Source organism: Gymnogyps californianus, chromosome 1 (assembly GCF_018139145.2).
Source record: "Gymnogyps californianus isolate 813 chromosome 1, ASM1813914v2, whole genome shotgun sequence".
In the NCBI taxonomy this organism is placed as follows: domain Eukaryota; kingdom Metazoa; phylum Chordata; class Aves; order Accipitriformes; family Cathartidae; genus Gymnogyps; species Gymnogyps californianus.
The window spans coordinates 74,668,119-74,684,373 of record NC_059471.1 but is presented as its reverse complement, the minus strand read 5'-3'; positions in this window follow the sequence as shown (position 1 = coordinate 74,684,373).

Genomic DNA, 16,255 nt, shown 5'->3' with positions numbered 1-16,255 from the left:
GGCCCCACTTTCAGAAGCTGAAACGGGCTGGGATGCTGAGAATGCATAAATGTGGTCTGACACCCATAACGCACGTAATTGCTGACAGCATCACAGCAAATCCCGGAGAGAGGGAAACAACCAAACATGGAAATATGCTTTGGGACGAAATGGAAAACTAACTAAATAATGGAGACTACTAAGTGTGCTGAAAAGAGGCTTCCATTAATTTCAAAATTTTTGCTTTTATAGTTTCTGGAAGGCTGTGGGCTCCTCCTGCAATGCTTTTACCAACAAAACCTTTCTTGATTTTTTTTTTAATGTGTGTGTGTGTGTGAGTGATTTTAGAGTTGAGTGCACCAAACACCAGAAGAGTCACTGGCCAGGCCTGGAGACGCTGTGCTTGTTCAGGGTAGGGCCAGATATTCTGGAGGCGTTGCAAGATACGGGACAGTGTATTTTAAAGTGATTGGTGCCTGCATGACATCCTTGCTGATGCTGTGCACAGGAGTGCATGTTTTTGAGACTTACTCCTCGTTCACATCGGTCATGCTGTGACATCTGCTGCTGTTCCTTAACTCATCTCACACGTGGAACTTGGAAATGCTGACCAGCAGCAAAGCCTGTGTGCTCCTTCAGGGCAGTGATTGTTGGCTGCCGTGAACATTTCTTTTGGCTAGGAACATGAGGAAATACTTTTGTGAGGAACTAAGAAATTAAACGGGACTAACCTAAAATATTCAAGTAAATAGGTCTGTTAGATCATCTGCTCCCTTGCCACATAAGCTGGCTTGCTTCATTTAGCACAGTGAAAGATACAGGTATTACCTTCCGTGACTACCTGATTTAAAACTGGATAGCAAAGTGAAGAATCCGATCCCTCGTGAACTGAATGTATCAGGAAAGCAATAAAGAGGTTGAACATAAAATTGCCAATGCCAACCTAATGCATCCATCTTTCTCTCTCTACCTGTTTTGGAGTAAGACAAGGAGTACTTTCAATAGTCATCGAGAATTTTGACGTTTTGTTTTTCCTTCTTCTCCTTCTCTCCTCAATTTCCTCTTAGCCACGTTCCTGGCTTGGCTAACAAAATTTATTTGCATGGTAAATGTACATTTTTGGGATATGAATTGGAAAGGAATGCTAACCGCCAGAGGGAAAACTGTGTTGTGGAGATGAATGCATACCTCACCTTGCAGCCGAGAGGGCTATAGCTCTTCAGTATGGTAGGTGGGTTTGGTGGGGTGGGGGAATTAGGGAAACAAATTCTTTATACATTGTCACTGTACTCCTAAATATTTTCCTTGGGTTTACTGATAAAATCCTCAGGGCTGAAAGTGCTGAAAAGGGAAAGGGCATATAAAGCAATATAAACTCTTTCCTTCTTCTGAGCAGCTGTTATTTCTAGACAGCTGCCATGGATGTCCATCTGCCCAAGCTACTTGCTGGTACTTAGTAGTGTTTTGGACACATGAGAAAGGCTACTTCCCCCCCCCGCCAAGTTCATTAAAAGTATGGAGGACATTTTAAGGGTTGGGTTTTTTTTGGGGTGGGAATTATGGCCATCATAGGTCAAGGTGCTCCTGGAGGGCCTAGCCAACTGCATTAAAACACAAACCTAAAGAATACTGAAAAACAAATCCTATGATGATTACAAAGGGTATTACATTCCCTCTGTAATGCAGTCAACCTATGGGCAGTTAAATGCTGTATCTGACAGCAGTCGCAGAGCAGCACTTTCTTTTCCTCACACCTCCGTACTTCTTCACACCCTATCAGCCCACTTTAATCTCTGACTCATAAACAGAGATGACTGTTGGAGATGACTGACTTGGAGATGACTCTACTTACTCCTCTGAGTTGATCCATTTCCAGAAATTAGTGGCAGAATGAGACTTTCAGGCAAATAAGGTGATCTTTTCCAAGTTAGTTGCTTCTTTGGCCATCACAGTCTTCTCAGAAACATGCCATTTTGGTTGCAGGCCTCCATCTTTCTCTTTTCCTATGGCAGCTGCACATTTACTCCCTCCAGCCCAAGGCACTTTATATTCCTCAGCAGCTCGGACATCAGTTCAGCATCTGTTGGTCTGGTCACAAAGGGATAAAAAAAAGATTATTTAGTAATTGCTAACTGTCATCATGTAAAAAGTTGTTTATTCAGTTCCCAAGAGCCACAGTCTCAGTCTATCTCTTCTTGAAAATGGCCAATGACACGCAGATCAATATCTTAACAAAATTAGGGTTGTCTGTAATAGGACCGACCCTTCAGTAAGTTTTCCTTTGCTTTCCTGACAATCTCTTAATGAGCCTCTGCACGTACTATCTTGTCAAACCTTGCATTTTTTTACCCAGATGAGTAAATGGAGTGACAATATCACTGACCCCTCATGACTATCCTGTTTTCATTTCAAATGCTGCGAAAGACTGGACTTACAGCTAGTTTGGGTACATGCCTTGAGGGGCAGCTGCCTTTGGCTGCTCCAGTTTTACATGTCGGCACTTTGCCTGGGCTTCACAGAATCACAGGATGGTTGAGGCTGGAAGGGACCTCTGGAGGTCCTCTGGTCCAATGCCCACTTCATCTATGTTGGAAGCATTTACAGCTGAGCTGATCACCCTGTCTATCCTCTACAGTCAATGGAGAGAAACTGGCAATTTCAAGGTGCAGTTTCTTTAATCTAGTACAAATACCAGGTTTTAAACAGGATGAGTCATGCCCAGAAACATCTGTTGCTCTCCACTGACTACAAAGAGAGCCCAATGGCAAAGCAGACGTCTGCACTGCGAATGTTGAATCTGAGCAGATTTAGCCGCCTCTCTCATCTTTGTATTCACCTTCTAAAGTCTCCTGACACAGCTCTATACACTCTTTGTGGTCTTCCAGCTTGCTGCTGAACTTGAAAATTTCACCCGTGAGGACTGGGTCGAATCTGCATTGTCCTGTCTGAATTAGTTCACATTTTAGAAGTGTTTTGAAATTCCAACTAAGTGGTGAAGGCAGACTTTTCCCATGCTTCTTCAGATCCGGTGTTTGCTTACTAGGAGTCCTTAAAGAAATCAAAAGGGCCTCTGCGTATTGTCCATACAGGTCAAGCAGGACAAGTACAGCACAATCCAAGAAATCTCTTGGTGGGCAAAGTGGAAATGGGATACTATCACACTTTAGGCATGTCCGTTCCTACTTAAGACTCAGGCATAGCTTCAGTAATTCACTTGCCTCTTCCACCTAAGTCACTTTTCCTGACTGATGAAGAACAGAGTCCAGTGCTTCTTCCTTTTTCACCACCCTTTAAATAAGAGCAATCTGTTTCTACTTGTATTTCTTTGAAAGAACTTAATTTGCTAAATACACTGAGCGATATCCCCACCCCAGACATAGCTTGTGCACTTAACAGAGTAATTGCTTTCTGGCAGCCTTCTCTAACAATCTGCTCTCTCTTTCCCAAATGTCTTTCTGTATATTTCCTGTGCATGTGAGGAAGTTTCCTGTATTTTTGACTGTAAGTGTCCCACTGGGTTGACACCCTTAGATTGGAAGATGCAAGATCCTCTTCCTGCCCCCAGGCAGGCTCTCTCTGACTCCCGCCTACACGGAGAGCAGATTCGATATGACAGACACATGTCTCAGCCTGTGCGGCACTGAACTGGGCTACTGCTGGTTTGCTCTGGAGACCCACCTTCAGTAAAGTGAAGCACTTAGCCTCTCCCTGCTTTTTTTTTCTTTCTTCTGTTATTGTAGTATTAACTTCATTGTGTTTTGGACACAAGAATACAGTTTCAGCATTTGGTTAAAATCTAAGGTGACCAAGTTGAGCTTTTTTCATAAGAGCTTCTTCAAGTTTCTAGCAACCTGAAAAAAGTTGTATTTGCCCTCAGATATCAGATCATCTTATTTCTCAGTGTTGAGCTTCCTTATCTTAGTTTCATGATTCTTGGAAGCTGCCCCAATTTATTGCTGTCTGCTTTTTGGTCAACAACTTCATTGCATTGCTGACTGATTTTCTTGCTCTTTGTTACAGTTTTTCAATGTCCACCTCTTCCCCCCCCCCCCCCCCCCCCCCCCCCCTTTTTTTTTTGACATTTCATGTTTTATTTAGCTGGTATTGGGCTGGCTTCTCTCCTAGTTTGACTTGCTTAGAAGGCAACTCTTCCTCTTCTTTCACAGCTTCTCCTTGCACTACTTTCTTCTAGAAGGTAGCAGGACAGACTCTAATTTAAGCATGTGTGGCTTAATACCATAAGTGCAATTTAGTGGAAGTTTGTTATATTGCTCTCCTCTGAAGTCAGGCCACCTGAGCTATTGCCAGCTCATGCTGAAAGTGTTTTCCAAACCAGGTGACATTTGCCAGATGACCAGATGAAAAGTAAAATAAATCAAGAAACTAGCAAGTAGATTCAGAAAACAAACAAAAAGAAACAGAGCACCCACAAACCTTACTGGCTATCTGTGTTTGGAGAGATTCCCAAAGTCCTCTCCGTGTTTTGTTCAGCTAGGAGCTGCCAGGACATGTTTGCAGCTGGTTGGAGCCAGGAGCTGACTCCCTTGACAAGCTGTATGCCCTGGCACTATCCCCCGAGCTACAACCTGCTGTTTACAGCAAAGCTCTTCCGACAAATTTCTTGGCACACTGGCAACTCAGCTGAATATAAACGCGCTTCTGGAGACATCCTGTATCCCACGGTCATGACACTTCAGTTTTAAGCATGGTATTAATTTATGACTCCCCAGTTTGTGAAACATCATCTCAGACAGCATTAGCTTGTGATCTGCCACCGCGCTTTGGGGAGTCCAGGCTGGCCACCTGGCCTGCCCTCTGTTAGTATCAACTTATCAAGAGACAGTTCGCTTACCTAGTGCAAATGTCTCCCTTTTGACAAAGAGGTTAATTAAGAGCTGAATTTATGAGAATCCAAGCATATAAATTTTCTATATTGCAGGCCTCAACAGCTACTTATTTTACGACCGTTTCAGAGCTAACAGGAAATATAGCTTACTAGCTTCAGACAAAGAGTAATTATGATAACTTGGAGATTGCCTCGATTACAGCTTGCAGGATCCTGTTTTTGCTGACAGAAAGATGACAAGTTTGAAGGGGCTTGTAAGGATTGGGAGGTGATAAAGTGAGGTGCTCTTCCATAAAAGGATTAGAGTCTCCTCTCAGTGTTATAAAGCAGAACTAAGTGCAATGAAAATATGCAGGTATTCCAGCCTCAGAAGGAAGTTCATGCATATGCAACCAGGCAGGGCAGGAATGACTTGTCTTCAGCCAAGTTCAGTACTTGTATGGCTTGTGGGACCTATAGGAGTACAAGTTACTCATGTATACTTGATTATAAGAACAAACTGCAATATACTCTGGAACCCACAACCCTTCTACAGCTTTTCTGCTGTTCATGGCAGCAAAAAAGGCATTTCAAAATTGTTAGGATCCATCATGACAAATGATGGCTAGGCCAGCCAACTTAAATCCTTTCCCTGAAGCCTTGCAGAACTAAACATTTGCTCCCCTGAAGCCCTTAACTATCAGGACTTCTCCACCCATAAGTATGCTAAGACTGTGTATGAGCAAGAGAATTTTTGTTACATAAAAATAATCACAGTCAGCAACTTCCACAAAAAATAGCAGGAAAAAATAGAGATCAACTTTGACAGAAGCTCATCCACATCCAACTCCCTTTCTGTGATTTCCAGATGGCACCCATATTATCACTTGTTATGGAAGTCATGTTGATGGTGTCCTAAATGTGTCTGTCAATCGTCTTGCTGTGCTTGATGCTGATGTGGGCTTGTCCTAGTTAGAATTCTTGATGTTATAAGAAGATCCTTCTCTGAGGATTTCCTAGGAGCATTTACTTCGGAATAAGTCAATCTTTTTATTAGTTACCCTAGTGGTTTTCCATGTCCCCTCACCAAAAAGTATGAGGTTTGCACTGAAAGCATATGTTTCTGGGACGTTCTTAATTTAGGAAGGTTGTTTGTTGCTTAGACATTCATTGCTCGTTGCCTATGCAGATAAGCAAAACTATTTTCTTCCTGTTCTTCCTGTAATAATTCTCTATGCAATCAGGTGTTTTGGAATGCATATAGCAATACACTTCCATTTCTTTTATTGAAGAACAAATTTATTTTGCACTGAGTAATATTTTTAACAGATCAGGGCATTCAGAATAATTAAGATAATCCAAAGAAACCCAACTACTCACTATAGTTACCCTCTTCATGGCTAGTATTGCAGAAATAATACTGCAGTTAGGGTGATGTGCATCACACTTCGAGTTCTGGAAAAGTTATCAGTGGCAGGTGACCCGCTCTGTGAGTACAGCTTGTGTCCAAGCTAGTAAGTCCTACCAGTACCTAAGCTGCCATGCAGAGCTCACTGCCTTAGTCCATATGGAGACAGTCCATAAGTGGAAGGGCGTCATCGAATCATGTGTGTCAGATCTATGAAGAAGCACTTCAGTGTTGTATTGCTGGGCTCCTTATAGCACTGTGCTCCTTACTGCAGCTCGAGTGTGGTCTAGACACACCTGCGTAAGCTAGGTGTAGAAATGTATTTGAACCTGACAGGTTCAGGTCATTCACTTGGGTTCAGAGTCATGAGAAAGTGTTTACGTTGTCTCTGGCCTTTGATCCCAAAAGCAATGTAGCTATATTCATACTGTCTAGTACCCAAGCTAGCAAGACATGCATGAAACCAGCCCGTATGTCTCCGCACCTGCAGCACGCTTCTATGTAAGACCAGTAGAAAGTGGCAAGCAGACTATATACCTTCCAGCCACTCCTCGTGGCCTGCTTAGCTGCTCTATACAGAGCTCAGGACATTCTTTGGGGACTGCTTGTCCCTTTACCTGTTTTGCATTCATGAAGCTTGCTTTCGTCTTCTTTCTTCTGCTGCTTCCTGTTAAGCTGTCTTGCTATTGCTGTTATTCTCCCCGCTTTGTAAGTAGTTCTCTCATGTTTTTACATGTTTTGCTTTTCACAGCTGCTGTTATGAAACTGAAGCAGCTCTTCAGTTGTAGCTGAACCATTGAGTGTTTCTGTCTTTTACTGGTGGACTACTGGAGAAGTGTCTATTGGCCCTCTCCATTTCAATGAGCTTCCAGTTACATGCTAGTGTCATGACCATGTTCAGCAGCCAATAGGGCATGCACATTTGCCTATAATTGTTAGATTTTCCAGAAATGTCTTTTTGCAGCACACTCTGGAGAGTTTCATGGCATTTTATGTATCTGTAAGTAGAGCTCCGTGAACCAACAGCGTATTCACGCAGCAAAATCTGACTTAAATCATTCACCATTTTGATTAGACTCAGAACCAGTCCAAACATGCCCAAGATTTTAAACAAACCATCATTGTTATTTTGCATTAAAATTGCTACCTAGGCACTAGATGTCATCCCTAAAGACCTGAAGGAACACATGCTGTAGCATGTTAAAACAACCTTTACCTTTTCTGTTTTCAAAATAGGTTTTCAATACTGTATGTTGGCTATTTTTTTCTGATCTAGAAATAAACTCTAGTAGTTCTTTCACTGAGGGGTTCTCCCTGAGTCAATGCTTGCTCTGCTTCCAACAGCACTGAGACAGCGCTGCCAGATTTCTGTCACAGAAATTCTGGAAGTGGACAACAGTGATTTTTGTTCTGATGTATAATTTGCTCGAACTGGGCCACCTGCTAATAGTAATTTTAAGGATATTGAAAGCTCTCTATTTTACCAGACATTTTACCAGTTTCCCTCATTAATCTTACATTGTTCAATTCAATTTTCATTACTGATGCGAGCCACAGGATTTTTCAGGACCTGGCTTTCTTCTGTGTTTTGGCAAAAGGCCATCGCATTCTTCAGATTAAGCTGATCTATAGTTGAGGCCAGCTTGGCTCCCAGTATTTCTTTCAGCAGCGAGACTTGTTTTATGCAATGGCAAATCCTCTGAGCATAGAAGTGTTGGGTGAGGATGAAAATATTACGTCCTCCCTAGCAACAGAGCTACCTGGGGTTTATCACTTGGGAATGACCTGCTAGAAAACCATTATTATCCATTTCCAAATCCGCCCTCCTTGACTGCGTCTTTTTGGGAATGCTGTGAGAGGTCATGGTGGGTAAACTCTTGTTAGTCTCATAACTCTCATGGAGAATCATGTAAGTAACTGGCTAAACATTCCCCCCCCCCCCCCCCCCCCCCCCCCCCCCCCCCCCCCCCCCGCTCCCCAAATTTAAACACTTGTGGTATCTCATAGATCAGCTGGATGAAGATTCCTAGTTCCCAGATCACCTGGATAAAAGGGCTAGTAAAACCTTCATCATTTATATAATTTATGCTCACTTAGCATCTCCGAAGGGATGTATTTGCTAAGCTCAGCAAAACGTGTAAGCCAGCTATATTGTAAGGCATAAAGCAAATGCTAATTTGTGTGTAAAACTGCAGTCATGACCTAATGCAAATACTCCTTTTTCTATAGTGATGTGCTACGTGCACAAGTTGTGTGACTAAATTGCATGCAGGCATCAATTTCATCCCCACTAATGCAAAAGGTTTGTGCGGTATATAAGTGTGGGATTTGGTGCAGATTAGTTGATTTTAAAAGGAAAAATCATGAAGGATCTTCATCTCCAGCACAGTTCTCTGTACTAAAAAGAATGTACAGAGTTTTGCTTTTTTGAGCATAGAGAGAATCAGACAAATTGACACAGTTTTCATCACCAAGCTCCTTCTCACCAAGCACCCCACAAATATCTCTTCTCAGGATCATACTATGTTTTAGACTGCTCTGAGGTCTGCCTACCTCTTTCACCATCTGGACTCTCTCTCATCCTTCCAGATGCCACTGGATCAAAACAGTTCTTAGAAAGCCCATGGTAGTTCCTGAGAAACTTCTGAGCAGCTGTCTTTTCTTTCTTTTAGACAGGGATATTACCAGTGTTTTGGGTAAGAAGGCTGCCTTAATCTCTGCTGCCAACTCAGATAAAGGAACTTGTAGATTTCTTGCAATTCTCTCAAATGAAAAATGAAGATTGCTTCCAATTATTTCAACTTGTTTTAATCCAGCTTGTAATCATATTAAATTACCAATTTTTCCACAATTTAGCCTATTATATAGCAATTATGTCATTTGCTATATGTTCATTAGAAATTTTAAGCTCAAGGACAAGCCCAAATTAATTTCTCATACTTCATTTATTCTTGAATGTCATCCTTACACTGTGTCTTCCATTCTATGCCTGGAAATCAGATTCAAACGCCACCACCACCACTGGAGCCCCAACTACATGCTGCAATTCCATTACTCAGCTGAATAAAAAGAAATGCCCTTAACAATACTAATGTTGTCACAGCTCAGAATGGGAAACCTCTCCACTCCAATAGACAAGGCATTGCTCATTCCAGCATAGCACTTGAAATGATTTCAGATTTGCTGATTACCTGTACATCCAGGAGCTAGTAACAGATTCACCTAAGCATAATGCCTGGAAATAACTGAAAACTATGTAGGCTCTTCTGGAGAGGTATAAAGAGGTGTTTTCCAAAAAGCACCCCTTGGAAACTTCTGAGGGCCATTCAAGTCAATGGGACCTGGTAGTATTTCATTCCTCTTTGCCCGGTTGCAATGACTGCAGGAGGTAGAAGGCAGCAGAGAATCAGGACGAGGTGACTGAGGTGTGTTTGGGTACCAGGACCAATGCCGCTCACTTGTTTCAAATAGGACAGGGAGCACTCACTAGTACCATAATATCAAATCCTAGCCCTCTTATCGATTGTCTTCACTTGTCTTAGATTCTTATTAAACACAGACAGGTCCAAGAGCAAACACATGCTTTTCATTTCTGACTGGTCGGTCTACCATATGTGAGAAACAGTGGTCGAGGACTTGATATCAGTGTGTCAGCTCACGCGAACTGTTAGGATCACGGAGCTATGCAATTTACAGCAGTTGAGGATCTCTCTGGGGCTCTTTTCTTCCCAGGTGAATGACTGGACATTTTCTGCTGTGATGCATGCCCGGGCATGCTGTGCTGCAGTTCTAGCAGTGAAAGTAAAACTTGTGGTGATATGGAAAAAGCCTCGTGAATATGGAGTAGTACTAGAAGATAGGAAGGGGTCCATGGCCAGTGATGGATAGAGGTTACAATGGATACAGAATCATAGAATGGCTCAGGTTGGAAGGTACCTCTGGAGGTCATCTGGTCCAAACCCCCTGCTCAAGCAGGGCCACCTAGAGACAGTTGCCCAGGACCATGTCCGAATGGCTTTTGAGTACCTCCAAGGATGGAGACTCCACCACCTCCCTGGGGCAACCTGTCCCTGTGCTTGGTGACCCTCACAGTGAAAAAGTGTTTCCTGATGTTCAGAAGGAGCCTCCTGTGTTTCAGTTTGTGCCTGCTGCCTCTGGTCCTGGGCACCACTGAGCAGAGTCTGGCTCCATCTTCTTTACTCCCTCCATCAGGTACTTACATACATTGATAAGATTCCCCTGAGTCTTCTCTTCTCCAGGCTAAACAGTCCCAGCTCTCTCAGCCTTTCCTCATAGGAGAGATGCTTCAGTCCCTTAATCATCTTTGTGGCCCTTCGCTGGACTCTCTCCAGTATGCCCATGTCTCGCTTATACTGGGGAGCCCAGCACTGGGCTCAGCACTCCAGCTGTGGCCTCACCAGTGCTGAGCAGAGGGGAAGGATCACCTCCCTCGACCTGCTGGCAACACTCCTCCTAATGCAGCCTAAGATACCATTCGCCTTCTTTGCAGCAAGGGCACATTGCCGGCTCATGTTCAACTTGGTGCCCAGCAAGACCCCCAGAGCCTTTTCTGCAAAGCTGCTTTCCAGCTGGGCAGCCCCCAGCATGTACGGGTGCCTTGGATTGTTCCTCCCCAGATGCAGGACTTTGCACTTGTTGAATTTCATGAGGTTCCTGCCAGCCCATTTCTCCAGCCTGTCGAGGTCCCTCTGGATGGCAGCTCGACCCTCTGGCACATCAGCCACTCCTCCTCGTTTTGTGGCATCAGCAAACTTGCTGAGGGTACACTTCCCCATCATCCAGATCATTAATGAAGATGTTGAACAGGACTGGATCCAGTATTGACCCCTGGGGTACACTGGCCTCCAACTACGCTTTGTGCCGCTGATCACCACGCTCTGGGCCCAGCCGTTCAGCCAGTTTTCAACCCACCTCACTGTCTGCTCATCCAGCCCATACTTCAAAAAAGCTTTTGTATGAGGATCTCATGGGAGACAGTCTCGAAAGTCTTACTGAAGTCCAGGTAGACAATATCCACTGTTCCCCTCTCATCTACCAGACCAGTACCTGCCTTAAGAAACTTTTGATCAAAAGATTTTGGAAGTTAGATGCTCCACTATTTCATAGATTGAAGAGTTTTACAAAGAAAGCTTATATGGCTAGATCTCTTTGTAAACAAAAGAAATCTGCATTTAAATCTGAGAAGATTTAGATGGTCTCGAAAGCCCAGAAATAAGGTATTTTTTCTGTATGAGGGAAGAAGCTGTTACCACATTCCTGTTTCTCTATAGATAAAGTGATGGCACATCAATGCAGCTGACAAAACCAAGCAACCATACCACTACACAAGTTGTAACATTTCTGCACATAGGAACAGAATAACATGCTCCCAGAAGGATCTGTCATGAGTGGAAACTTAAGCCAGTGCATTTACAATGAAAAGAAAAATCAAGACAGTTCTAGAAGAGCAAAATATTTTTAGTTGGAAGGGGTACAATAAAAGAAGAAAGCATCACTTTTTTTAGCCAAAAAAAAGCAGCATATGGTAAAACTGTCTAAGAAAGTTTGAAGGCTTTAATGGGTGGGAAAAGTGAAGAAAGCAGAACCAGAATATAAATGGCTGTGACAGGCTCCACAAACTGAAATACTTGCTAGCATTGGTGAAGGTCAAGCCCAGTTCCCACAGAGGATTAAAAGAACGGTTCCTCAGCCTAATCCACAAACAAGTAAGAAAACCTGGGGCCCAGGGCAACCTCACTCACCTTTTGGAATTATATTACTGAAGGAAAATGCATTATATCCAAGTAAAAATTCAGAGTAAAGCATCATTATTTCAGCAAAAAGGCTTTCCATGGATCCGGTTTCACTAAGCTACAGCCTGACTGTTGAAGTGTAACTATTCAGTAACACTAGATATATCTCAATAGTCTAACAATTTGCTGTTGACAGTGAGATAGTGACCTGGGATACAACATGATTTCTATGTTCTGTGACTCAGGCTTCCATGAAACCAAACAGCACAAGTCATTACAGCGCTAACACTACTGCCCTGATGGGATGGATCACATAAACCTAAGCTGAACTTCACAGTCTGTTACCCTCTATGTTATTTAATCTGTACCAAACTATGTAAATACCACACATCTCTTGCTTGTTCTTTGTTTTTAAAAAAAGAGCTTTTTTTGAAGTCTCCTGCCCAGATCTTCTTGTTTTCATTTTTCTCTATGTGGTGGCTGCATCCCTTAAGGTCTCTAGTAAGCCTAGTATCTGCTTTCTATCTCTTTCTGTACCCATCATGTCATATACGTTTGTGGGGTTTTTTGTTGATTTATAAAGAAAACTTTACAAGTCTGTAAGGTTTCAGCAATATGCATACCTGAAGGGTGACTGCTGGCCCACCCTGTCCTCCAAGGTCTGTAAGAAAAAATTACACATAGTCAGAATTTTATCTAATGTTCTACTATGTATTCAAAATAATGCTTTAGGTGCATGAGAACTGTACATCTTTGCTGAAGCTGATGATAATAGTGTAATTAGAAGACTGGCAGTATGCATTCTGTTTCAACAGACAAATAACACCCTTGAGTAGAAATTTAACTACACATTAAATCCTGATTTTTAAGCAGGATTTTAATACAATAGCAAATTCCTCAAATTACCCCTACTGTCCTACTGTCTTCTTTTCAGTTAGTCAGCTTGATACCCTTACAATTTCTTTATATGCACTCCTCTATCCTCTTTTTCCATTAGGACTACATCAAATCTTTATCAGTCTCGCACAAAAATCTGTTGGATCTGCAATTAATGATACTCTTAACTAAGGCCCTGAAATGTCTATTTAAACATACATCCAACTAACAGGAAGCGCAAACCATTATAAATTGCAGACTTAAAGTCAGTTTCAGCCGCTTTTGACATCTGTCCTACATTATATTCAGTTGTGAAACTCCACCAAATGAAGAATTGAGAGTAAGAAGTTATGGTGCACTTCAGAAACTATTGTAGTAGAAAGTTATCAGATGACCTCCTTCCTGTTAAGGATAAAGATCAGGTACATCATCTTCCTGTTGCTTTTTAGAGGTATTTTTGTGTAACTTCTGGTGTAAATCATGAGCTTACAGCCTCCTCCGGTATTTAGTCACCTGGATTGATTTTTGCGTGACCATAAAGGCAGGTCTTACTCTTTACTGATAGCTCAGCACTCACATTAGTCTCATACATCCTAAAGTTAGTGTTAAAGGGAAGTATAGCCACAACATATTTATGATAAATAACAGTTTTCTGTAACCCCTTCCAGCTAATTATTAAATAATTATTTCTATAGATACACTGAAATTCAAAAAACTTTAAAATGTTAAGTACTTCTTTAAACACAGTATTTTAAATATACTGTCCATCTGTCCTGTGGAATTTGTCCTATTCTTTGCTGGTAACAGAGGTGACTGCTGAAAGTGATGGGAGACCTGACTAGTCTCATGCATGAAGCATGAACCTCACGTAGCTGGCTTGTCTAATGATCCATTGCAGCCTGACATGTTTCACCTCATGCATTCCTTCTCCTGCCTTAGAATCCTGCTTAACAAATTGGCTCATCAACTGGGGCTGAGAAGCAGAGGAGAGATTGCCTGGTCAGAGAAGTTTCTCTAAAGGACACACAGTTCAGCAAAAGATTTGCATTGTAATTCCTCCTCCAATATGTGACTGGACACAGGTGTTTATATGACATTATAAAGAGGGACAGATCTCCCAAATATGACCTAATCCTATGAGCAAGTGAGATCTTAGTTGAAATACACCTAGTTCATAGCAGTGTGACCCAGAAGCACAGCTGGGTGGGAAGTGAGAGTTACCACACGAAAATCAAGGAATATAAAGTAAACTATTAAGCTTCCTAGCATTAAATCTTATTAAACAATAAAATAGTTTAAATCTACTTTTAGAGAAGGTCTTCGTGGCTTCTCCCTGCCCAGTGCTCCCTCCCCCAGATGAAATCAAACACCAAGCCCTGCTACTGTGAACTGGCAAAACAAAATGAGAAATGAGGCTTATGATGAGGGAAAGAAAAAAAAAAGAAAAAGATTTATAGCGTTAAAGCCTTTTATGGCTGAGGCAGCACAGATGTTATTATACATTTGTCCCAGCCCTTGTATCCTGTTTTGAAAACCAGCCACAGATTTCTGATTCACCAGCCATGGAGGGTGTACTTTCATCGCCTGGGGGCTTTAGGGTATGTGGCTCTTCCCTCACTTCTTGACACCTCCAAAGGAATGGATCAGTGAATGGATCTCAATTAAAACTCCTGGCAAAACAGAAACAAGACTATTTTTAACCTGGATCAATTCCCTGATTGGGTTCACTGTGTTGCTCCACAAACAGCACAGTTGAGGGTGTGGTGTGAGGGGAAATGGAGTTGTACGGGGCAGCTGGGAAGCAGGAAACCTTTCAGATAGTGCTGTCATTAAAGCCCATGTTTCATGGTACTCAGCTTGTCATGAGGCAGCTGTTAAGATCTGGAATCCTTCTTGCTGCGAAAGTCCCCTTTTTTTTTTTTCTGATGGGGTGCTGAAATGGGTGGCTGCCACGCTCCTCATGCCACAAAGGGCACAGGTGACACACACATGCTCCTGTCATGCTGCAAAGCCTGGAACTTCCCCTCTGAACAGCGATCGAAGCGACAGCACAGGTATGCTTAAATATATAGGAGTTAAGTGATAACCACAGTTCCATTGTATAAAGAACACTTGAAGCCTTAGTAGCTAACAATTTTGTTTAAATGCCATTCACAGTATTCCAACCATTAATTACTACTGTACATACCATTGCAGTGTCTACTGACTGTGTAGACCTTTAGTTAACATCTAGGACAACAAATTATGGCTCAAAACGTTGTTTGGCTACGTCAACTAAAAAGACTGCTGCTAATCTAAAGTAGGAAACACCTACAATGTCAGAGGAGATGTAGGAACACCAGTAAAGTTTTATAGACTTTTCCTTTGAATGTGTAGTAAGTTAAAGCTTTATAAGAAAGGCCCTGGAGCAGAGCCCCTCTGAGCTCATGTTCATGCTGAGCATCCTGCCTGCAGGTGCACCGAGGCCATCACTTCCTTGCAGTTCTGCATCTGAACCCTAAGGTAAGATTTAGCCTACCCAGATAAAAACGTACCAGTGTTTCTTAATACACTATAACTTATAAGAATGTCAATGTTATTTTAGTATTGATAGGACTATGAAATTATACTAACTTCTATATTTTTACATAATTCTTCACATTATGTTGGTACGTTAAATATCTTTTAACTTAAAAAGGACATTTCTGAGGCCTTCTTTCTACTGCTCCTCCTGATCCACTGGCTACTCCTTTCATTGTGCCAATATAAATGTTTTAATGGAGAAGAGGAATAAAAAATTTTGGCGGGGCAGATTATAGTCCAGTATTTGTTGATAAGATCAAGCAAGACAAAGCCCAACAACGAAGGATAGGACAACTGCAGCAAAGCAGGGACTGTTACAGGAATTGGTCAATAATAACATTTCCCACCAATTTGGTTAGTTTCTTTCTAGAAGGAAGGTCATGGCCAGGCTGTTGTCCTTGCAGCCCTATAAAACCACACAGGGGGACAAAAGCATTTTAAGCTGCTCAGCAAATGTTTGACATGGAACTAGGACAAAACTGGTTTCTTACTCCACTCCCGATGTGCACGCTCCTGTCCTGTGTACCGAATATCCACTAATGGCAGTTTATCCAGCTGTGCAAAAGCCGAGGTTCAGTCAGGGAGGAACACATCCAGCCACCTCGGAAGAGCCGGGTGGCAGCCTGGCCTGTTGGTACAGAGTGGTCTCAGCAGGACGCTGAAATGCAGCCTCTTAAATAACACGTACTAGGTAAGTGCAGCTGAAAAGGGTCACAGAGTAGCTGGTGTGATGTGGAGCGCAGAGCCCTTAGGAAAACCTCTGTGTGATGGAGCGCCCTACCCTAACTAACCAACTTCTGATCCTCCTATCAAGACAAGTATTGCATTTTGGCTTGCTGAAACGAACTCTGC